Genomic DNA, 25,181 nt, shown 5'->3' with positions numbered 1-25,181 from the left:
CTGTCGTCAAGCCAATTTTGTATCCAATTGGCTACCTCACCTTGGATCCCATGAGATTTAACCTTATGTAACAACCTACCATGCGGTACCTTGTCAAATGCTTTGCTGAAGTCCATGTAGACCACGTCTACTGCACAGCCCTCATCTATCTTCTTGGTTACCCCTTCAAAAAACTCAATCAAATTCGTGAGACATGATTTTCCTCTCACAAAACCATGCTGACTGTTCCTAATTAGTCCCTGCCTCTCCAAATGCCTGTAGATCCTGTCCCTCAGAATACCCTCTAACAACTTACCCACTACAGATGTCAGGCTCACTGGTCTGTAGTTCTCAGGCTTTTCCCTGCCGCCCTTCTTAAACAAAGGCACAACATTTGCTACCCTCCAATCTTCAGGCACCTCACCTGTAGCGGTGGATGATTCAAATATCTCTGCTAGGGGACCCGCAATTTCCTCCCTAACCTCCCATAACGTCCTGGGATACATTTCATCAGGTCCCGGAGATTTATCTACCTTGATGCGCGTTAAGACTTCCAGCACCTCCCTCTCTGTAATATGTACACTCCTCAAGACATCACTATTTATTTCCCCAAGTTCCCTAACATCCATGCCTTTCTCAACCGTAAATACCGATGTGAAATATTCATTCAGGATCTCACCCATCTCTTGTGGTTCCGCACTTAGATGACCTTGTTGATCCTTAAGAGGCCCTACTCTCTCCCTAGTTACCCTTTTGCCCTTTATGTATTTGTAGAAGCTCTTTGGATTCACCTTTGCCTGATCTGCCAAAGCAATCTCATATCCCCTTTTTGCCCTCCTGATTTCTCTCTTAACTCTACTCCGGCAATCTCTATACTCTTCAAGGGATCCACTTGATCCCAGCTGCCTATGCATGTCATATGCCTCCTTCTTATTTTTGACTAGTGCCTCAATCTCCCGAGTCATCCAAGGTTCCCTACTTCTACCAGCCTTGCCCTTCACTTTATAAGGAATGTGCTTACCCTGAACCCTGGTTAACACACTTTTGAAAGCCTCCCACTTACCAGACGTCCCTTTGCCTGCCAACAGACTCTCCCAATCAACTTCTGAAAGTTCCTGTCTAATACCATCAAAATTGGCCTTTCCCCAATTTAGAATTTTAACTTTTGGGCCAGACCTATCCTTCTCCATAGCTATCTTAAAACTAATGGAATTATGATCACTGGTCCCAAAGTGATCCCTCACTAACACTTCTGTCACCTGCCCTTCCTTATTTCCCAAGAGGAGGTCAAGTTTTGCCCCCTCTCTAGTCGGGCCATCCACATACTGAATGAGAAATTCCTCCTGAATACACTCAACAAATTTCTCTCCATCCAAGCCCCTAATGCTATGGCTGTCCCAGTCAATGTTGGGAAATATCACTTGAGTGATATTACACAAGGCATAAGTATTGGAGGTGGACTGCTCAGATCCCCCGCCAACCGATTGTACAGGCCATGGCAAACATTCCTACACTTAACAGGACAGATATGCATTGGACATTATGTTGAAACGAGAGACATAATTTTGTCACCTTCTGCAAGAAGACTTACAACCACACTCCAGGGTAAGCACAGCACTGACAGTTGCAATAAAGGTCACTGCAGACCTGAATTTATTTGCCACTGGCTCCTTCCAAACTGCAACAGTGGATGTCAGTAACATAAGGCAATCTACAGTCCTTAGAAGTAGAAAGAAGGTATCTAACATATTGCTCGCACAGAAAACATTTTCCCCGCATTCCCCATGGGCGTTTGGAAACAGCAGGAAAGCCTTGGATTTGCCCAATTTTCAGGGTTTCCTAAAGTCCAGGCTGTCAAAGATTGCAGATATGTTGCTCTGACTCCTGGCCACAATAGTGCAGTCTATATGAGTCACCACGGCTTCAATTCCATCAATGTGTGGTAATTTTTGAGCAGATTAGTTGCACATCATACAGGATTATGCAGGCCAATGCCCATAGCACTTTTATTTTATACCAGTCCTTCATTCCTTCATTGTTTGACCCTCGACAAGCCAAGTCTACCCACTGCAGGCCTAACTTATAACTCCTGTGCGACATCCACATACAACTGCTGAACAGATGTTCAATGAGGTCCATGCATCTACCACACCATAGGAATCTTGTAACAATGATTCTAATGCCCTGACAGGTCTGGGGGCTTACTCAAGAACAGTCCAGCCATAGTGTCATGCATCACCATGTTTTATGACATGCAGCAAAACTATGCTTCTCCGTGGTTCTCCGTGGCATGATCTGTGGATAATGGAGCCAGCTTCAATTTTTTTAAAATTCGTTCATGGGATGTGGGCATTGCTGACGAGGCCAGCATTTATTGCCCATTCCTAATTGCCCTTGAGAAGGTGGTGGTGAGCCGCCTTCTTGAACCGCTGCAGTCCGTGTGGTGAAGGTTCTCCCACAGTGCTGTTAAGAAGGGAGTTCCAGGATTTTGACCCAGCGACAATGAAGGAACGGCGATATATTTCCAAGTCGGGATGGTGTGTGACATGGAGGGGAACGTGGAAGAGGTGTTGTTCCCATGTGCCTGCTGCTCTTGTCCTTCTAGGTGGTAGAGGTCGCATGTTTGGGAGGTGCTGTCGAAGAAGCCTTGGCAAGTTGCTGCAGTGCATCCTGTGGATGGTACACACTGCAGCCACTATGCACCGGTGGTGAAGGGAGTGAATGTTTAGGGTGGTGGATAGGGTGCCAATCAAGCAGGCTGCTTTGTCCTGGATGGTGTCGAGCTTCTTGAGTGTTGTTGGAGCTGCACTCATCCAGGCAAGTGGAGAGTATCCCATCACACTCCTGACTTGTGCCTTGTAGATGGTGGAAAGGCTTTGGGGAGTCAGGAGGTGAGTCACTCGCCACAGAATACCCAGCCTGTGACCTGCTCTTGTAGCCACAGTATTTATATGGCTGGTCCAGTTAAGTTTCTGGTCAATGGTGACTCCCAGGATGTTGATGGTGGGGGATTCGGCGATGGTAATGCCATTGAATTTCAAGGGGAGGTGGTTAGACTCTCTCTTGTTGGAGATGGTCATTACCTGGCATTTGTCTGGTGCGAATGTTACTTGCCACTTATCAGCCCAAGCCTGGATGTTGTCCAGGTCTTGCTGCATGCTGGCTCGGACTGCTTCATTATTCGAGGGGTTGCGAATGGAACTGAACACTGTGCAATCATCAGTGAACATCCCCATTTCTGACCTTATGATGGAGGGAAGATCATTGATGAAGCAGTTGAAGATGGTTGGGCCTAGGACACTGCCCTGAGGAACTCCTGCAGCAATGTCCTGGGGCTGTGATGATTGGCCTCCAACAACCACTACCATCTTCCTTTATGCTAGGTATGACTCCAGCCACTGGAGATTTTTCCCCCTAATTCCCATTGACTTCAATTTTACTAGGGCTCTTTGGTGCCACACTCGGTCAAATGCTGCCTTGATGTCAAGGGCAGTCACTCTCACTTCACCTCTGGAATTCAGCTCTTTTGTCCATGTTTGGACCAAGGCTGTAATGAGGTCTGGAGCCGAGTGGTCCTAGCTGAACCCAAACTGAGCATTGATGAGCAGGTTATTGGTAAGTGCCGCTATGTAACCTCGATGTTCTGTTCAGAGTCAAGCTTCAAAGATATCCTATCTGTGTCCTATCCACTATCAAGATCACTTCTACCTCAGCAGTACTTCTCACCTCTGCCCCAATCTTACCACTACTGCGCCAAAAGCCTTATCTATGCCTTTGTCATGTCTAGAGTTGATTTTTCCGATGTTTTCTTTGCAGGTCTCCTGTTCTCCACTCTCCATACTCTACAAATCATCCAAAACTCTGCCTCTTGCATCCTGTCCCACGCTAAGCCCCATTTTCCCATCACCCCCATCTTAGTTCATCCCCAACAGATCAAATTTAAAATCCTTGTTCTCATTTACAAATTTATCCATGGGCTCCACCCTAACTCTGCAACCTTCTCCAGCCTTACCATATCCTCCAGTCTTCTGAATCGGGCCTATTGTGCATCCCCATCACCTTCAGTGGCAGAGCCTTCAGCCACCTCATCCTACCCCCTCTCCACCTTTAAAAGCCTCTTTACCCAAACTTTCAATCACTTCTCCTAACCCTCCAGCAAGTGCTCAGTACCCAATCCTGGAAGTTGGCGGGGGGGAGGCGGTGGGGAGAGGGGAGAATATTGGGGAATGTTGACAGTTGTTGGTCTCTACCTTGCAGACATATATCACACCCTGGTATCTCAGAGACTAGAACATGTGGAAACAGAAAGAAAGAATTAGATAATTTTAAGGATGTCCCCCTCCGTTCCTCATAGAAACATAGAATATAACAGCACAGATGGAGGCCATTCGTCCCATCATGCCTGTACCGACTCTTTGAAAGAGCTGTCCAATTTAATCCCACACTCCAACTTTCTCCCCATAACCCTGCAAATTAGTCCTCTTCAAGTACATGTCCAATTGCCTTTTGAATGTTCCTATGGAATCAGCTTCCACCACCCTTTCAGGTTGTGCGTTCCAGATCCTAACAACCCTCTGTGCAAAAAAAGATTCTCCTAATTTCCCCTCTAGTTCTTTTACTAATTATTTTAAATCTGGTTACTGACCCACTTGCCAGAGGAAACAGTTTGCCCCTATTTGCTATATCAACACCCCTCATTACTTTGAATACCTCTATTAGGTCCCCCCTTAACCTTCTCTGCTCTTAATAGAATAATCCCATCTTCTCCAATCTCTCCACCTAACTGAAGACCCTCATTCCTGGTATCATCCTGGTAAACCTCCTCCATACCCTCTCCAAGGCCTTGACATCCTTCCTAAATTTGGGTGCCCAGAATTGTACACAATGCTCCAGCTGAGGCCTAACCAGTGATTTATAAAGGTTTAGCATGACTTCCTTGTTTTTGTATTCAAAGCCCCTATTTATAAAGCCAAGTATCCCATATGCATTCTTAACCGCCTTATTAACTTACCCTGCCACCTTCTTGCACCTGTCTCAAAATAGTACCATTTAGATTATACTGCCTCTCCATGTTGTTCTACCCAAAGTGCATCACTTCACATGTGTGTGCATTAAATTGCATCTGCCATGTGTCTGCCCATTTCACCAGTCTGTCTATGTCCTCGAGTCTGCTACCATCCTCCTCACATTGTTTTCTAATAATCTTTTTGACATTTGTGTGGGCATTATTGAAACCCATTAGGCACCAATACCCTCCACTTCACATCTAGTAGTTTGCACTAATTTTAGCAGCAATCACTTTCCAGGACATTTTACACAATGTTGTCTTGGAGCACTTAATGCCAGTATTAAAGGTTTTCATTTGTTCCCAAAAAGGCTTCTATTGAGAAATCCTTTCCAGCCCACTTTACACTGTACTGCTTAATTCCATTTTGCCATACCCATCACTTTGGACTGCTGTCAGTAGGGTAAAATGCACAAGAAACATAACATTAGGAGTAAATTTCCACGGTGTTTACGCCATTTTTCTTGGGTTTCCGAGATTATTCCACCGAAGTTACAGCAATCGCGTGCGAGAACCCCATGAAAAATTCACCCCCAATTAACTTTCTCTCATGCCTAATAATCATATAATTCTCCACGCAAATCATTGGGGCCCCAAATTTCATCAGGGTTTGTACTGAACTGGGGGCATTATCAGGGTGGGTCGAAGTTAGCTGATGGAACTTTTAACAGGGTCTCTGCCCTCTTTTTGATGCACAGTGTTTCCTGGGGTCAAGGGAACACACAGGCTGACATCAAAGACATCAGAAAAGGAGGTGGGACTAGCAGGGTGACACTGTCCGGCAGAATTCCCACTAGTTCTGTGTCTAATATTGTACGTAGCAGGTGTACAGTGCTGTCAGGTAGCAGAAGTGGAGCCGAGCAAATTTAGGAAGTCCAGTTTTCCTTTGGCAGCTGGTCAGCAAGCAATCACCTTCCAAAAGGATACTGGTCTTTGTGGGAAACATAAGAACATAAGAACCAGGAACAGGAGTAGGCCATACGGCCCCTCGAGCCTGCTCCGCCATTCAATAAGATCATGGCTGACCTTCTATCTCAACTCCACTTTCCTGCCCAATCCACATAGCCCTTGATTCCCTTAGTGTCCAAATATCCATCGACCTCAGTCTTACATATACTCAATGACTGAGTAGACCACAACCCTCTGGGGTAGAGAATTCCAAAATTCCAAGATTCACAATCCTCAGAGTAAAGAAATTTTTTTTCATCTTGGTCCTAAATATCTGCCCCCTTATCTTCAGACTATGACCCCTAGGTCTAGACTCTCCAGCCAGGGGAAACAGCCTCTCAGCATATACCCTGTCAAGCCCTCAAAGATTTTATACATTTCAATGAGATCACCTCTCATTCTTCTAAACTCCAGAGAATATAGGCCCATTCTACTCGATCTAATATAGGTCCATTCAACTCAAGGGCCAAAGTTTTTTCAAACAATCCTTCATGGAACCTGCCGGCACTCCTCCTCAGTGGCTTGCCTCCATCACCACCCCCCACCCCCACAACTCACCCCCACAACTCACCATGAAGGCACCCTACAATTTTATGGAAATGGCTGGGTTATGGGCACCTGGAGCCAGCAGGCACAAGTTCTGCTACCCGGCTTATGGCGAAGGAGCAGGATCTCTATCTTTCAGGCCAGGTTTTCAGCCAGGGGTTTGACTGGCCAATGTTAAGCTGCACTGGTACAGTTTGCTCTGTCTTAGAGAATTTTTTTTATCTGCACAACAAAGTACTAACGCAATGATTCCTCTTGCATTTGTCCCAAAGATTTTAACTTATATTTTTCAGTCAAATGTTTGTACATCTCATCTGCCATATCGAGATATGCGGGACATGGCAGTAAAAGGGAAATTATGTGATGTTGTGATGTATAAAAATTCTATTACAAATACTAGGAAAACTGAAATTACATTAAAAGAACTGTGTATTTTTCAAATGTGATACTACACAGGGGAAATTTTCCAATTGGCGCATGCTAGGCTTACTGCTGGCAGAAAATGTCGGTCTATCTATTTTCTGGTCTCACTGATAAAAGTCCCACATGAATATCTAAATTTGTCACTGATATTATTGCAATGTTATAACCGTATCAGTTTTTAATCCAAAATATTGAAAGCAGACTGTAATTGCTGGTGTTCTACTCATGTGAGTGCCCAATCAAAAATGGCAGGGATCTGGTAATGTTATTAGAAAACTGGACTGCATCAATGCCACCACTCTAAAAATAAGGTCCACAGGGGTAGATTTTCCTCTGGTGCAGACTTTGGTCGCATGGTAGTCTCGGTGGGAAGTCTGGTCCACTTTGAGGGCCAGGCCGCATTCGCATTTGGCTGGCGGGCTGCTGGCTGAAAATGTACGCCCTGGGGCAGCCTGCCAGCTGTGGAGCGCTGCAATATTGGGTGGCACAGCCAGCTTCCTGGCTGGAAGAAGGTAGGTCCGATCTCGGGAAGGGGAAGGACCCGGAGTGGTAGAGGCCCAGGCTGGTTTTGTGGAGCTTGCAGGAGCACTCCTGCTCCTCCGGGCCCCCCAAAAATAAAGCAAAACTTACCTTTGCATTCCTCTTCGGCTGGACCTCCAGCCAATATTGGGCAGAATGTGCACCATACACACTCCACCGAGTACTACCCAGTACTGTCCTAAAAATAAAAACGAGGTCCAATGTACGACATAGGACCTTGATTTTTGTATTAAAAGGGACTACTGCCACACTCAGGTGGGTATTCCGGCCACCTAGCGGTAGGTACAGGGAAAGATTGCAGTGGCCACGGCGATGGCGGGAACAGGGCGGTAAGTCATTCTCTACCATTATTGGGGTACTACTGCGCTATTTCTGCCATAATGGAGAGCTCAAAATCTCCCTCACATTGTATTATAGGCTTCAGTGTGAAATATTTATCTGAATGTACATGATGGACGGCCAGTCATTCTCCATTAGGATTGCCTCCTGAGGGTGCATTCCCACTACAAGTAGTTTTGTGTTAAATAGGTGTTCAGGCCAAAATTGACTCCAAAGCTAAATGGAGTAAGACGCTATCCTCAAGAGAGTCTCAGTTTCATTCCGCTGACATGTCAGGCCCTGATTCTGGATTCCGGCTGTATTTGCACTATTGCAGCAGGGTTAGTGCAAAGCAAAACCACATCACACCAATGCTCCAGTTGCAATGTAAATGTAACCTAAATAAAGATCCATACAATAAAATGCTGGGATTGCCCATTAACTGCTAGAGTACTGAATGGGTAAAGTGTCACAGTTAACCCATGCCAGGTACTAGGGCTAGTTTGTGTCTACACTGTCAGCTTTTGTACATATATACCATAAATTGGATAACTTTTACATCCTCTACAGTAGAAGAGCTGATATTTGAGAGTGACACTATGTTGGTGTCAGTATTCATTTGTCACAGAGTTAGTATTCATTTGTCAACCATCTCAAGTAGGTACATTAGTTGTACAAATGGAGAACATCTCCCACACATATTGATGTATGTCTTCTGTAAAAAAATGGTGCAAGACTCCCAGACAATATGAATGTCATACCAGTCTTACTCTTTACATTGTGTAGGTGGTAATTAGATAGAACTTATTCCCTTGCTTCAAAGGGGATACCAAGACTAGTTATTGCAGTTAGACAAAGTTACTAAGTGGGTGGAATTATTTCTGTTTGAGGAACTAACTTTAAAACTGAGCAATTGATGGTAAAAAGCTGATGGACACTTGTAAGGACGGATGTGTACAGATGTTCTATTTTATAATCTCATCAGAGGTGTACAGTCTGAGCCTACAAAACAAAATGTTTGAAATTATGCAGTGTGAAGATTGGTGTATAAATGCTAAATGTAATCATGCACCATAGCTTTGACCACTATTTTAAAGGAAGAGATAAACCATTTTGAACAGGGACAAAGGAATCGCATATGTTAAGCATTCAAATCCTATTCTTCACACAGTGTCATTTTAAGACCAAACTATGTTTTGATATTGACCTTACAACTCTATAAGCAAATTTGATTGAAGAAGTGGACAGAAAAAAAGTTACCTTACTGGTCTTTGTATACGATGTAGTAATAACTTTTTGATTAAAGACATAATCCACAAACAACGGGCAAAATTTTTGGTCACTCCACACCACTGGCAGGGCCAAGTTTGCAATGGGTGGCTTATTGGAAAATAGATTTTCCTATTTACAGCCCGCTACATGCGAAGTCCGGCGGTGCTGCAGGGCCTCAGGAGATTTCACCCTATGTGTGAGAAATAATAGTCTAGATTTTCCTTAGTGGTGGCTATGCTGTCTTGTAACTGTGGTGGAGTGGGACTTCTGTCCACCCAACAGAAGAGAGTTTTTTTGGGTCAGCCTAATTTAGATATTTTTGGCAGCATCCCACCGGCCTGAGCCACGGAGCCCCCAGCGGAGCAGCAGGAAATGACGCAACAGACACTTACATCTGCTAACAGCAGTGGGAGAAGATGAATCGTAGGTAGATGTCTAAGGATGTGGCCTTCTAACTGGGCAATATCTTTTCGATTTCCCTGCTTGCAATATTTGCCTTAGCAATTGTAACTAGGGCACAACAAATAAAGAGGCAAAATGCTGAGGAGAGTTTATGTGAGCTTGAAACAAGCTAATTGAGAGGTTAACCTACAGAGCATTGTAGCATGGGAATATTTTTCCTGCACCACTTGAGACTACAATTTAACTTCCCATGGAAGGAGTCTTGAGATTAACTGATTGTCAGACAAGGAAAGAAGAACCTTGAGGAGCACCATATGCCTAATATTGAGGGAAAAATGCCAATGGTGATACAAGATATTGGCATGCAGCGCTCTAAGATGTCACTGATACTGTTAGAAGGCCGGGACGGATTAGATAAGATTAGTGTGGAGTCAGACCCAGTCTAGGAGACATCAATGATATCTGGGATTTTGTGCACTGCAATTATATGGCGTGAAGAAATTATAAAAATATCATGCACATATATGTCAATGAACAGGTAACACAATGTGTGCCGATAGACAGCAATACACTAATTGCCTTATTATGCAACACAGTTCTGCATTATCTTGAATTAAAAGTACAAAAAAAAATCACTTTCATGCTTAATGATTTAAAATTATGTTTTCATCTCCATTTCAGGAATAAAAGCACGTGCTGCTGCTTTGTATCTTTTGAAGTATTTTATCTGTTTATACACTGGAATGGATAAGATGAACCTGTTACTATGGCAATCAGCCTTCCCTTTCTTTTCTACCACTAATCGCTGTATCATTACTATCTTGTCTGCCCCTCTTTTGAATGTTTAATGGCCATCTAGGAAATATGCACTTGTTTCATTTATCTCAGTCCTGGCTCTCTTGTACTCTTGAATTCATTTAAAGTTTGAGTAGCATTATACAAAGGTTTAAGCAAAGCACTTAATTAGAATAGTTTTCTAGAAAATCAATAAATGCAGCCTTTACAATTTGAACTACATGAGCTGGCAATCTATTTGGCTAAAAAAAAATACAAAAGAGGACGAAAACCCATGGTCCTTCTGGCACACTCCCACAGTAAATCTGGTGGATGTGTTGCAGAGGGGAAAGGAATTAGTCTAGGACCCAGCATTTCCAGATCAAAGCCTTCTCTGTCATTTTCCATGGGACCTTGTTTAGGGCAAAGCCTTTGTCCATCCCTAAACAAGAACATCCACATTAGAGGGGGCATTCCCAAGCTGGCTGATTCCTTGCTTCTGACCTGGTGGAAGAACAGTGGCTAGTAGACCAATGAAAGCAGGTGCACCAGATGTCACAAGTGACGAGCGACAAAGCGCACAAGTGAGGATCCAGGCCAGGGTTATGGCCTCAAACCCCAAAGATTTTGAAAATGTTGAAGATTTTTGCAGCCTGAGGCACATCTTGCAGTCTCTCCTGACCGGTGGGCCCCCAATATGTGTCCCTAGTGGCTCAGGCATTTGTCAGGATTATTAAAATGAGGGAACCTCCCCCTGAACTTAGAAAAACATTCAGGGTCAATGGTAGAGGTTCACAATAGATAAAAGGCCAGTGGATTTTCGGCCCCAATGTTTTGCTTCCTTCAACTAGCACACTGGCCTTAATAAAGTGAATTAACACAAATACATTCAAAACTGACATTTTTGGAGGTAGGAAATTTTTAGTGAGTGAGAACTTAAGGCTTGAATACATAAATACATTATCAAGTCAGCATATGTAGCATTTGATGGGAAACAAATTACTTCCCTTGAAGGAATTCTTTGTATGAAATCCATATCAAACACATTTACATATAAAACGCAGTCTGAAGTAACACACTCATGCAGAAGAAGAATGTCTTCATTAAGCATTAATAAACTGCATGGTAATTTATTGGAGGAAGATATTTCTCTTAAATAGTAGTATCATTACTGTAACATATCCTATAAAAAAATATTTTTTGCATCAGGGAAACTTGCTCTTATTTTTATTTTTTTTAAATTACAATGATTTTTTTTTATTTTTGGAGAAAGACATTTTAGACATAGTAATGGAAATGAAAAGCATTGACAGTTTTGTTTTTAATAACTTACCAATAAAAGAAAAATTGACATCATGCCAAAATTTCCCCAATAATATTCATACTTGTAATAACTTGGCCTATGTCCAAATGGCACGTAGAAAACAAACACAGGCAATATACCATTTAGAACATGCAGCTGTTTCCTTACAAATTATAGGATAAAGCAGTACAAGTGGTACAAACACAATATGGATAGAATGCAAAAAACATCTCTGTGCAAAGAAACATCGACATTTACAAATCCTGGGGCAGGAAGAATGATTATTTACTAGTATATCATTCAATAAAAAAAAATGGGTAGGTGGAAAGTGATTACAAGTTTAGATGCTATGACTTGCAGCTCTCATTTTTGTAATATGTCAAGCAGTTTTCAATGTTAAAAAATGTTCTGGCTTTATTATAAAACCCCCTTCGTACATGATCCACTGGAGTAAGGAAATCGTTCACATAGTGCATTCATATGAACAACCTCTGCCTCCGCAGACAGAAGCACAACTGTTCCGACTTTAATGGGGGGTAATTTTTACTTTGGGTGCAAGCGTAAAACTGGCGGTAGCGAATCAGTCAAGCATTATATAGCCCCCCCATCCCGATTTTCCTTTCCATTGAAGTTAATCAGGCAAGCGTATAATAAGCAGCTGATCTGCCCATACCCGCACCTGCCAAAAGTGAAAATTACCCCCCATTTCTTCTATTATAAATAACATTGCTACATATATAATATTCAAATAAAAGGGGTGGGTGTAACTGATTGCAGCAAAATATTCTTATCTCAGTATTTAGATGATAATAAATTGCTTAGTTTTGCTCTTGTGGTTTATGACATCATCTGAACTCCTATGTGAATTAATTGACTTGTGATTGCTCCCACCTACCCATTAGCTATAAAAAAAATGAGTGGGTGTATTGCCACTAATTTTATATATAGTTTATAAAAATGGGTGCTGATTTAATGAAAATAATGTCATTTCAGGTTCAAATGATAATGCATTGTTGTAATTTTGCTCTTGTGGTTTACAAACCCGATGTGAGATTATGGTGCTGTAATTGCTCCCATCCGCCCATTATTCTCGGTTTGACTGTGCCAGAATTTTGATAAGAACTTGTTACTGACTTTGCCAAAAATGAATGGAAGCCAATTCCTATAATTCCTTTAAATTTTACTGAACTGTGACAAATGACAATGTTGTACCTTTGTGACCACAGCGAATGGTCGATTGTAATAAAACAAAGGTTATTCAAAGTTTGAAGAAAGAATATTTATACCCTTAAAAATCGTATGTAAGCATCCCAAATTCAATTTTGAAGAATGATTTTGATGTTAACAACCAGGGACAAAATAACTTGTTAAATTCTTCAGCACATGCTGCAGGAGTAAAAAGATGTGAAGTGTTGAATTCAAAAATTAAGTTAATATTTAAAATCTGATGTAGACAATTTCCAAAATGCCTCATACATAAAACCAATTGGTAAAATTTTTTGAACTGATTGTAATATAATGTCTGGAAAAAAGTAAAAGGGACTGAATTTTTGCAATTGAGTTTTGATCATTTTAGGTCTTCAGTACCACAGCAGCTGAAAGACAGTTGTAGTGATATCTCGACACTATCATCCCCTGCCCACAACATAGCATATATCTCACTTCCCCAGACTCCAATACATGTATCTACAGAAGGGAGAATCACTATTTCCCTAGGTCACAAGTCCAAAGCTGTCACTCCAACACCTGCTAGTCATTACCAAATGACATGAGATGAAAAGCAGGCTATGATAGATAGATCCTGACCATACTTTTAGTCCTTTTCACTGTAAATTGTCAAATAAGCATTTTTTTTGTCACATCAGAAGTACCTCATTTGCACTAATGCGATGAATTCAATAGAAATTATGTTAACCAAATTCACATTTATACTACATATATAAGTTGACTCAAAGTTGACACCTCAAATTTCAGAACAGACATGCACAATGTCAGAATGTGATAGTGTATGCATTCAAGTGTCATGGCATTACAAAAGTCACTGGAAGCTGTGGTAAAGTCTGGGAAAGGAGCTTCTTGAAGCTTGATTTTCCTCAGCCACACAATTATTGCCTGAAGTGTGACGGGGTATGACTTATGTCCACCCAACATCAGGAGTACTGACTGCTGTAGTTTCCGGTGTTGGGCTCATTTTAATAATATGGGTAAGCTCCTAGCATTATGATCCCTCTCATCTGTTTGGAACTGGAAAAGTATGCTGCTACGGGTTTTAAAGGCCTACACAACTTAAACCAGACAACCTCACAGCAGTTTTAGCTCCACAAAAGAAATATCTGCCTGTAAAAATGTCTGAAAGATATAAAACAGGGCATTTTATATGGGTTCAAATGTAGAAATGTTCCTGCAAATGGTTAGGATTGGGAGGAGATCGAGAGAACTATAGAAGTTTATGGCACAGAAGGAGGACATTCAGCCCATCGCTTCTGTCTGGCTCTTCACTAGAGCAATCCAAATCTAATCCCACTGCCCCACACTCTCTCTCCATAGCCCTGGGAGGCACATTTGGAATAGGCAGACAAAGGGCCCTGAGGACCCAGCTCAGGATCAGTGAAGGGAGTGGCTAGGGCAGCCAGTGCCATCTCAACTACGCTCATGCATTGCCATTTAGTGCAGGAAGAAATGAATTGACCTCACCCGATCAAATAAAGTAAAAGGAGTCAGTCCCACCTTCCAAGAATGCAATATCATAAACATGTCTATCATTTACAATCACTTACCCTCACACTGTGTCGAAGTGCTTGAATTGCTTACAATCATGACCACAAGGTAGCACGGTGCCCTTTATAAGATTGGATGAATAGAAACTTAGAGAGTTGTTGTGCTGAGCAAAGAGTCTGTAGATGATAGTATATTTTCAAAGAAAAGAGTGAAAGTATAAGCAGTTAGTCCAGTGGCCAGATGTGAAAGTCAAGAGAAAGCCTTCCCTATGAGAGCAGCTTGTAAGTCTGAAACAGGCTGTCCTCCACATACTCTCTGGGTTACTGCTGCTTCTCAGGCAGATCTCCGGCTGTCCTGGGGTGCCATGCTCCTCTGGGGTTTGCACAGTGAGGCCTTTTTGTAAGGCAATGTTGTGGAGTAGGCAACACATAACCACAATCCTTGATCGATAGCCAGACTATAATTGCAAAGCACTGGCAGACTAAACTAGGTACCTGAATGTCATTGGTAGTTGTGTGGACTGATGCTCATGCATTGTCCTGGGCCTGGGATGGCACATAGGTATCACCAGCTATGGTTACGTAGAATCTCCCTGGAGCCACCTTAGAGGGTGGAAGAGTGCTAGCAATCTGGACAGCTCTAAAATGAAAGCATCATTGTAGTAGCTAGGAAAATGTATGATGCTGTTCTGCTGGCCACAAATGAGTTGGACATTGAGAGATTTCCCTTTGATCTTGATCAAGGGAGAATGTATGGCCATTTGGGCACATTGCTCAATTCCTTTGACTTTGAGAAAAGTTGTCACTCTGCAAAATTGCAGTGCCCTGTCATGCTGCCACCGGTTGTCTACATAGAAGCGGCTTGCTATGGCAAACAGTGAATAACTCTGCAGCATAAAGGTTCAGTGTTAGTGACATTTACAAAAAAATAGTCACCCAAATTGTGTGGGAATTAAGGTTTTGGTAAGACCTTACAGTGTAGATGCTGAGCCCTTTAAATACACATCCACCTTTTCTGTAGTATCTAGCAACTATGGACGCCCATTTTATCTGGGTCCAATTGAAGCAGTAATACCAGAAAATAGGATGTATGATGTCATCATGTCATTCCCTCCTCATTTCCGATGTCTACCAGAAATGATGACTGTAAAACGGGCAGACACTAAAGTGTGCGGGAATCTAGCATAACGGCTCCCCTTCCCATTTTCCACCCCTGCCTGCTCAAATAACACCTGGAAATTGGTGATAAACTAAGGAAGTTCCAGACTTTGTTGCTTAATTCCATCATGGAATATTGTTTTTAGGGCTGGAAGTCACCGTTTGTTTTCTATTGATCCTACCACCAATCAGACTTCAAAGCCAAAAGCAGAAAGCTGCTCATGTGCAAGAATCAAATGGCAGGGGCAGGGAGTAAATGTTTGTCTACGACTTTGGAATGGGTCATCCATAAACATCAAAAACTGGCAATTTTAACCTAACCCACCTGTCAGAAAATTGAAAGGATCAGGTGCAATGCTGGTTTTACACCCCACCCGATTTTACTCTCCATTGAAGTCAATGCCTGAGTGTGCCTCACTGAACTCAGCTAGTAAGTCCGAATGGCGGATTTGTGAGGCACCGTATTCAATGCTGAAAAAAAATCTATTTTCAAAGGCCTTTGGAAGGAGCATGCAAGAGTTTCCTTTAGCCCGTTTATTTACTTCAATCTTATGTAAATTGGTCTAATGCTGTAGCCACTCATTGTTTTTCTTTCTCTGTCCTTGGCTATGAGTCGGCCTCCTCCTCCTCCTCCACCTGCTCTATGTGCTCTCTGGATATAAAGTTTGTGTAGCGTGCAGCAGACTATGATAATCTTCAAAACTCTAGCAGGGCCCTATTGTAGGATGCCCTGTTATCTGTCACTACAATCAATATTCCAGCAGCATTGCTTCAAGATACTTAACTTGTGTTTAATAATGATCCTGTTGGCTGCATGTGGCCTGTTGGATCGTCACTCATAAGTGTTTCAATGGTGTCAGAAGCCAGAGCTCTAGCTCGTAAAAGCCACCCTTACACTTCCAAAGAGCCGGCACAGGCACAATGGGCCGAATGGCCTCCTCCTGTGCAGTATCTGCTATGATACAGTCTGTCTTTTCCTTCAAATAGCAAACAGAGAAGACTGTCTTAAAGTGAAGGTGTCATGACTACTGCCTGGGAAGGGGGCAATGACCTGCATGATTCTGTGTTGTTGGGCACTGACCACCTGCACAATGATGGAGTGAAACTTCTTGAAATTCATGAAGGCTATGTAACTGCAGGGCAAGATCATCAAGCCTGTGGTCTCAGAGCTAGATGGGAGTTCAGAGAATAGGACCATAATTAAGTCAGCTTGGCTCGGTTGCTACCACTCTCATTTCTAAGTCAGAAAGTTCTAAGTTCAAGGCCCATTCCAGGACTTGGGCACAAATCCCACACTTCAGTGCAGTACTAAGGGAGCACTACATTCGTGGAGGTGCTAACTTTCAGAGGAGATTAAACTAAGGCCCTTCCTGCCTGTTCAGGTGGATATAAAGGATCCCATGGCATTATTCAGAGACGAGCAGGGCTCAGCCAACATTCCAACAAACATTCCAGCTTCAACCTCTGTCACAGCCTCTGCCTGTGGGATCTTGCTGTGTCCAAATTGATTCTCATGTTTGCCTACAACAGTAGATGTGAAGTACTTTGGGACTTGCTAAGGCGTTATATAAATGCAAGTTCTTTCTTTATAACCCTATCTCTGACTCACACTCCCATCTAGAAAGGCTCCGCTCCGGTAGTACAACCTCATTGACTTTTGCTTGTAATTAGGGGCCTGCATGGCCACATCGGTGCAATCAATAATGGTCTGGCCTTTCAAAAATTCTATGATGTGGGAAAGTACCTCTCATCCTATGGGGAAAGTGAAAAGTTGTGTGCCCTGGTGAACAACATATCAATGACCTACTTAATGCTACAATGCATTAGGTATTGATTAATGCGACTGATGGCCCATGTGATAGTTTGGAATTATCCTAAATCATAAAGGTTCAGGGCTGCGGTAACCTGGGGTGGAGGCTGTCGGCAGGTCAGATTCCAGCAGACAACACAAGCCTATCACTGCCTCCCGGGTGAAGTGGAGCTTGCAAGGAATTTTCCTTTGCTATTGCCAGGTAGGTATGCCTGGGTCTGTACACACGGCTGTGCGGGTAAGCCTGGGTAAGGGCAGACTGCCTCTCTTGCAAGCAAAGCTACTTTGTGTTCCTCCTCTCATTCTGTCATTCCTCCTCTAAATAATTCCAAAAAAAGAGAGGAATGCCCCAAAGAATTCCTATATCCAGATTTTAATTGTAGCAGTCAAAAAGCTTGCTACCAAAAACGCAGCCAAAAAAAAATACAGTGAACAAAATGCTGCAAAAAAAAATCAGAAGACCAGCTTTCAAAAATCCATTGTTAATGTCCACAATTAAAGTCCACCACAGGATTAGGCAAGGGTCCTGTGAAGGGGATTGTCTGCTCAATCCTATGACCTTTGTACCGATATGTCCGGCTACGTCACCGGAGGTTAGAAATGACTGTCCATGACGTTATTGTATAAACCCTTAATGCACTTGTATCAAATTCCACTCTCCGCTGTTTTAATGGAGGCATTAATTCATCTAAAATAAACAGGTTAGTGCCTCCAATAAAATATCATATGTTATTTAAATGGAGAGAGATTGCAGAACTCGGAGGGATCTGGGTGTCCTAGTACATGAATCACAAAAAGTCAGTATGCAGGTACAGCAAGTGATCAGGAAGGCAAATGGAATGTTGTCATTTATTGCAAGGGGAATGGAATATAAAAGTAGAGATGTTTTGCTACAGTTGTACAGGGCATTGGTGAGACCACATCTAGAATACTGTGTGCAGTTTTGGTCTCCTTATTTAAGAAAGGACATAATTGCTTTGGAGGCGGTTCAGAGAAGGTTCATTTGACTGATTCCTGGGATGAGGGGGTTATCTTATGATGAAGGTTGGACAAGTTGGGCCTGTATACATTGGAGTTTAGAAGAATGAGAGGTGATCTTATTGAAACATATAAGATCCTGAGGGGACTAGAAGGGGTAGATGCTGAGAGGATGTTTCCCCTTGTGGGAGAGACTAGAACTAGGGGCCACAGTTTAAAAATAAGGGGTCTCCCATTTAAGATGGAGATGAGGAGAAGTTTTTTCTCTCAGACGGTCATGAGTCTGTGGAACTCCCTTCCCCAGGGAGCAGTGGAGGCAGGGTCATTGAATATTTTAAAGGCTGAGTTGGATAGATCCCTGATTAACAAGGGAGTCAAAGGTTATAGTCGGTAGATGTGAAAGTAGGGTTGAGGTCACAATCAGATCAGCAGTGATCTTATCAAATGGCAGAGCAGGCTCGAGGGGCCGAATGGCCTACTCCTGCTCTTAATTCGTACGTTCATATCAGGGACAGGTGGCAATCCTTATGATTCTTTCTACTCTGATTTTGCACAAAATACACCCACTTATTGATTTTGCTAATTAATTTAAAAAGTTGAATCAATTACCTTCTTGATCTTTTATTCTCATAAGAACAGAGAGAAAGATTTAGGATTCTCACAGAATGAGTATTCAAGAGGTCCACTTGGTTGGTTTGTACAACCAAAGATCAGATGCTTCCAAGTAGATGAAAATTCCAAATGTGGAGATAGAAGTTTGTGCACAGTTTAACAGGGAACTAGATAATATAATAGTGCATACACCACATTATTGGTTGCAAATCTGAAGCTTAATGTAGATGGCAATTACCCATCAGAGAAAGGGTGTTTATAGCTATTGGACATAGCCAATGTAATTAAACCATTCATTTGAACAGTGTCATGAGGACAATAAATGGCTTACTTCATGACAGCTCCTACTTTTTTGTTATACGTAGAAGCATTCACAAGCCAAGTGATGGGTGCCTTTACATTTACTGAAAAGCGTTGTCAGGTAAATGCCTTGGCTCCTCATACAACGTGTAAATATGCATTTGTAATCCTGCTCCCAAGTACCTCTTAACTCTTCTTTAAATTTAAGTGGCTAATTACTGAGCCAGTCTCATTAAAAAAACACTTTTTTTTAGAGAGTAAAAACATTGTTGCAGCCACAGCAGTGCTAATTGGTGTAATGAGAAATCCGAGCTTTGGTGGGTGAGTGGGTGGATAGTTGATTGGATAACACATGAGCCTTAGGGGTAGCAAGAAATGAAAATTGGAATATATAAAATAACAAGTTGACTCTGCTGAGAAAACGTACAAGGGGATCTACAAAGCATGAAGTATCTTTTTCTTTAAACGAATTGGCATTTCAAAATTCCAGAGCTAGGCATGTGTTCATGCTGCAGTATACTACAGGGAGCCTCACAGAACCGTTTGTTTTGTTTGTTGCAAGCTATTGCCACAGTACTAGCGTGGATGTATCTCATCAAACTTAATAAGATTTTTTTTTCTTCCGGTATCTATTGAAGGAGAAGAAATAATTTTCACTATATCATTAACGTTTCTCTCCTTTTAATCATTGGACATTTTTCTTAGTAGTTTTTCACTCTTGGCTACTTGTTTAGGTCACCCAGGTGCTATGACATCTCTATTCCTATTAAGAATTTTGGGTAAGTATCATCACCTTGAAACAGTATCTGTTCACCTAATTTGCTGAGTTCCAGCAGGGAACCTCACTACAGGTATCAGCTGTGGCTCAGTGGTAGCATTCTTGCCTCTAAGTCAGAAGATCGTGGGTTCAGAGTCCCACTTCAGAGACTTGAGCACAAAAGCCATTCCAATGCAGTACTGAGGGAGTGCTCTTAGGTGGATGTAAAAGATCCCATGGCACTATTTTGAAGAAGAGCGGGGGCGTTGTCCTTGGTGCCCTGGACAATATTTCTCCCTCAACCAACATCACTAAAAATGGATTATCTGGTCATTATCACATAGCACTTTGTGGGACCTTGCTGTTTGCAAATTGGCTGCTGTGTTTCCTACATTATAACAGTAACTACACTTTAAACGTACTCCGTTGGCTGTTAAGCGCTTTGGTACACCCTAAGGTTGTGAAAGGTACTATGTAAATGCAAGTATCTTTCTTTATTTCTTTCAGGCTGCGCATATCAGGAAACCGAGGGAGACATGCCTGCGATTTTCCGATACACTCAGCTGGTGGATGAGGTTCTTTGGAGGTTGGATTGGGGGAGCCGATTGCTGGGTGGGGCGGTGGAGGGTGGAGGTGAGAAGTCGGCCTTCGTTGGGGAGGTGAGAAGTTGGCTATCGGCATAGAGGGTCTCGGACACGGGGTGGGGGGGGGGTTGTTTCGAGCATCAGGGGGTGGGGTGGGTCGTATGATCGTGGAGATCAGATCATGGCAGGTCAGCTTTTTGGGCCTGGATGAAACACTCCTGCTCCTCCTGGCTCAGAAGCAGTGCAATAAAGGCACTTAGATCATGGCCCTTCTCGCCTCCTTTTCACTGATGAGATTCACGAGCCCCGGGAAATCCGTGCTGGAGGCGTTAAATTTAAAGTTGTCAAATTCAATTTAAAGAGACCGACTTCACATCTCAGAAGGACATTCATTGATGCCATAAATACCCATCCACCTGAATTAATTAAGGTCCTGACTGAGGCAAGTAGGTTACTCGCACGCATCCAAACACGCCTGGGTTAAACCCAGAAGTGGGCGCGTTGGAGCCAGGTTATGGTCGCGCTCCAAAAATCAAATATTTTGATCACCCCCACCCCACCCATTCTTGGAGGTTAAAATCACTCACTCAAATTTCCAATTTATGCTGCTGGTGGGCATGGTTCCACACCAACAGTATAGACATATAGTGCAAAGGACAGAATGGATATGGATGCAACACAAATCAAGATAATATATTTCTAACTATTTATTTCCCCACAACAACCTAAATTAAGATTGGCTAACCGACTACAGACAAAGGTTCAAACTTGGGACTTTCCTCGGGGCCCAGAGGTGTGTTTATTCATTGAGCCATTCCCTGCTGCCACGCCCCCCAATTTTTTTCTAAAATGTAATATTTTTACTTTTAAAAAGTCCAAGTTAAGTACTACTCTGATAAAGGTAAATAATCATTTCATCTAATTCAGGTATGTATTTTTGAAAAGTAAAACTTCATGTAATGATGGTCATTCTACTCTAAGAATGCTCTGGGATCATTGCATATTGGCTAGAAATTAATTTGCAGGATTTGTTGAAATAGAGAACTGGGGAGAATGGAATCAAATCAGTTGTGCAGTGTGTGCAGAGATCGATGAAATAAAAGATCTAACCTGCCCAGCTTGCAGCTTCTGCGTGGTTTATGTCAAAAGTGCATACTCATAATTAAATTACACTGCACAGTATATAAAAATTTCTACACATGAAAATAGGTAGACTAAACAATAATTTGTGGATGTGTAACATATGAATTTCACTGAACTACAGAGGCTTTCTCTTAATCAATAAAATCAGACAAAGTCCAATATAAAGCAACTGAGAGAAACAGAAACTCATTTGCATTATTTCTGAAACACAATAGTTAATTCTATTTCCAGAAATACTGTCCTACATAACAACAGCCACTTCAAAATAATTCACTATATATGAAACGCTTTAAGACATTATTTTACTGTTCAAAGGTTCACTTTATTCAATATATTTAACATTAACTAAATACTGCACATTAATCTCACATTAGCTATGAAATGAAAATCATATTCATGTACGGCAAGAAGCAAAGTAAATTAAAGAGCTACTGCAAGATGAAATCTTATTCAAAAAGATGCAGAAACACTTGTTTGGTTTTAATTTAACATTCGGAGTGTTGAATATATTTTCCACTTTTCAAAATACAGCACTGTCAATTTTTTGTCCGGTATCTGCAGTATTTTTTAGTTTGAATACAGCAATGCTACTGCTCTTCTCGCTGTTCAGCACTCAAACAACGAGAATGGGTGATTTTGTTGCTGCAGAAATTACAGTTTCCCTTCTTAATTTCATCAGCTTTTCTGGTCTTTCCGTATGTACAGGAGTTGGAACATAAATGCGGCACGAGAGGCTTTTCAAGGGTAGGAAGATACAACACAAAATGTCAGCATTTGTTCAGGAAAGATAAACAGGAAAACAAAAGCGTTAATTGAAACCCGTAGACTGGTAAAGGAAAGTCAAATAATCACTATATTTGAAGTGTGGGTGACTGTACATTTACCAGCTAAGCTCTTATCTGTGGTACATGTCAAACCTTTAGTAGATATCATTTTCAATTGCTCGGGGAGGTGCACTAACCACTCAGCAATTGACTGAATTGTATCTAGGCAGATAACATTGACTGACTGCTGAGTCTTTACAGTGCACCACCGGTTAGTCCCATTAAAACAGCGAGCTGTTAAAATTTACCTTTGAGAAAAATAAATGTTTTCCATTGACTTCAAAGACATTGTCAATGACAGATTTCTTTGTTTAATTTTCTCACCATTGCCCCCCTCCTGTCCTGAGGACAATGACACATGTTCGAGTACGATTCCTCCAATGCCTTGCACCAAGTGTGAGCCTGAACAGTGAATATCAGTTGGCTATTCTCTCATGGGGGTCACCATAACTGAGACCAACCCAATGTCCACACACACACACGGGCAAACACACGTACCAAGGATCACTGGATAGCGATTAGGGGATCAGCCCCCTTGCGTCTGAAGTGGCATTTACTCCCGCCCGTCCCATGCAAATGAAATGCCCTTCTGCTGACCTTGCAAAGTCCAGTGGGGTTGGCACTGGAGGGGACTACCAGGTGCAATCTTACGTAGCCATCGGGATCGTGACCCAGGGATTCTCAGAGTTTATGTCTAAATTCAAAACTTTCCATCCAGACGGCCTCTCCTTACTTGACTGTTGCTATGATGATTCCAGAATTGTTCTCCTTGAAGTTTAACCCTTTCTCTGTGGTTCTTGATTTCATGCTTTTTCTCAGATATACACAGATACACATAAATAAAAGAGATTCATTTGCCCCAGTCACTCAGAATATACAAGATAAACAACATTTCAGGTGCAAAGTTTAATTGTCGCACTTCACTTTGGACTATATTGTAGCTTCTGCACTGTTAAGGGCTTTCTGCCATTGCAGTTGTTTCTTCCAGGAATCCCACTCTGGGAGGAGGAAGATGAGGAGCAGGAGGAAGGAGCAAACAGAGCTGCAGCTTCAGGAGAGGAAATAGAAAGAGAGGTACCTGGAGGCATTCTTACCTCCCCAACAGAGTTTTTAGGCTCAGTGCAGCAAACCTGCAGTTCTCTGAAGCACAGTGCACAAGAAGGCATCAAATTTCTAGGTAGTCAGTAACAAAGTTGGGTCACATCCTGCATTCAGAGTATAATTACTGCCATTTTTTAAAATGCATCCTCTCACACTTACTAACTCACTACTGACACTGAATTCCGTTTGTCACTTTTTAGCCCATTCCCCCATCTTACCAAAATCCCTTTACAGTTTTCGTTGGTCTTCTGAAGAATTAACTATGCCTCTTATTTTGGTATCAATTTTGATACCATTTCCTCTAGGCCTATATTCAAGTCAATGATATACACAATGAACAGATGGCCCCAGAACTGAACCCTGTGGAACACCACTATCCACTTCCCACTTGAAAAACTGCCCATAACTCCTATTCTCGGTTTTCTCACTTCCAAACAATTTTTAATCCAGTTTGCTATCCTCCCCCTAATTTCATACCCCTTAATCTTCCCTAATAATCCCCCATGTGGTACCTTGTCAAAGGCTTTCCTAAAGTCCATGTATCCCCTACCTACCATATCTGTTGCCTCCTCAAAGAAATCGATAAATTCTGTCGAGCACGGTTATTCCTTAGGAAATCATGCTGGCTACATCTACCTATTATCTCTTTATCTAGATAAGTGGTAATTTCATCCTTAATTAAAAACTCTGTAATTTTCCCTACCATAGATGTTAAGATAACTGGCCTGTAATTATTTGGATTAACTCTGTCTCCCTTTTTAAAAATAGGTACTACACTGGCCAATCTTCAGTCCTCCAGCACACATCAACACTCTTGAGCATTGAAATATCATTTCTAGGGCCTTGGCAATTTCCTCTTTCAGGATCCTAGGCTGTATCCCATTTGTCTATGGCGCCTTGTCTTCCTTTAGCTTAACTATCTTATCTAAAATTTTCCTTTTATCCATCACAATATCGCTCATCTTGCTCTCAATCACTTGACATTTCACCCCTTCTCTGATATCCTTTGAGTATTTCTAGCTTTTTCTGGTTTTGTTTCAGATTTTGAGCATCTGCAGTATTTACTTTCTGTTCATACCAAAATTAATATTCATCTTAGCTAACTTTGCAATATCACCAGCTATTACACCACACACAGATTTCAAACAACTTTGTGGTTTTACTGGCTTACAGAAAGACCTACACACTATTTCACACTCCAGTGTGAGTCTCTTATGCCTGTCTAAAGTGCTCTTTTACCTACTTTAGTGCTGCCCCAGTAGCTGCAACATGGGAGGATGGAGGATCATTCAAAGGTTATGGGATGTGCATGGTTGTTGATCTCTAGGAGTTTAGACTTGAGAGAGCCTAGCTGCAAACTATAACAACTCAGCATCTGCCAGGGCAGTTTGACCCAGCTTGGTTTCTGACACCAGTGCTGGCATTGGTTCAGGGGGTTGTGAAGGTACAGAAATTTTGTTATCATTTGTATTATATTCCATTCTCATTGTACGACTGCCCCTGCTACCAGGCTGCAGCTCAGCACACCTACTGATCTGTGGGAGAGCGGACTTCAGGAAATCAGTAATCCAAGTGAAGCCCCTATCCATTTGCCTGCCCTTAGTGGAGGAGAGTGTTGATCCAAGAG

Source organism: Heptranchias perlo, chromosome 4 (genome assembly GCF_035084215.1).
Source record: "Heptranchias perlo isolate sHepPer1 chromosome 4, sHepPer1.hap1, whole genome shotgun sequence".
Lineage (NCBI taxonomy): Eukaryota > Metazoa > Chordata > Chondrichthyes > Hexanchiformes > Hexanchidae > Heptranchias > Heptranchias perlo.
Note: the sequence above shows the minus strand (reverse complement) of the source record.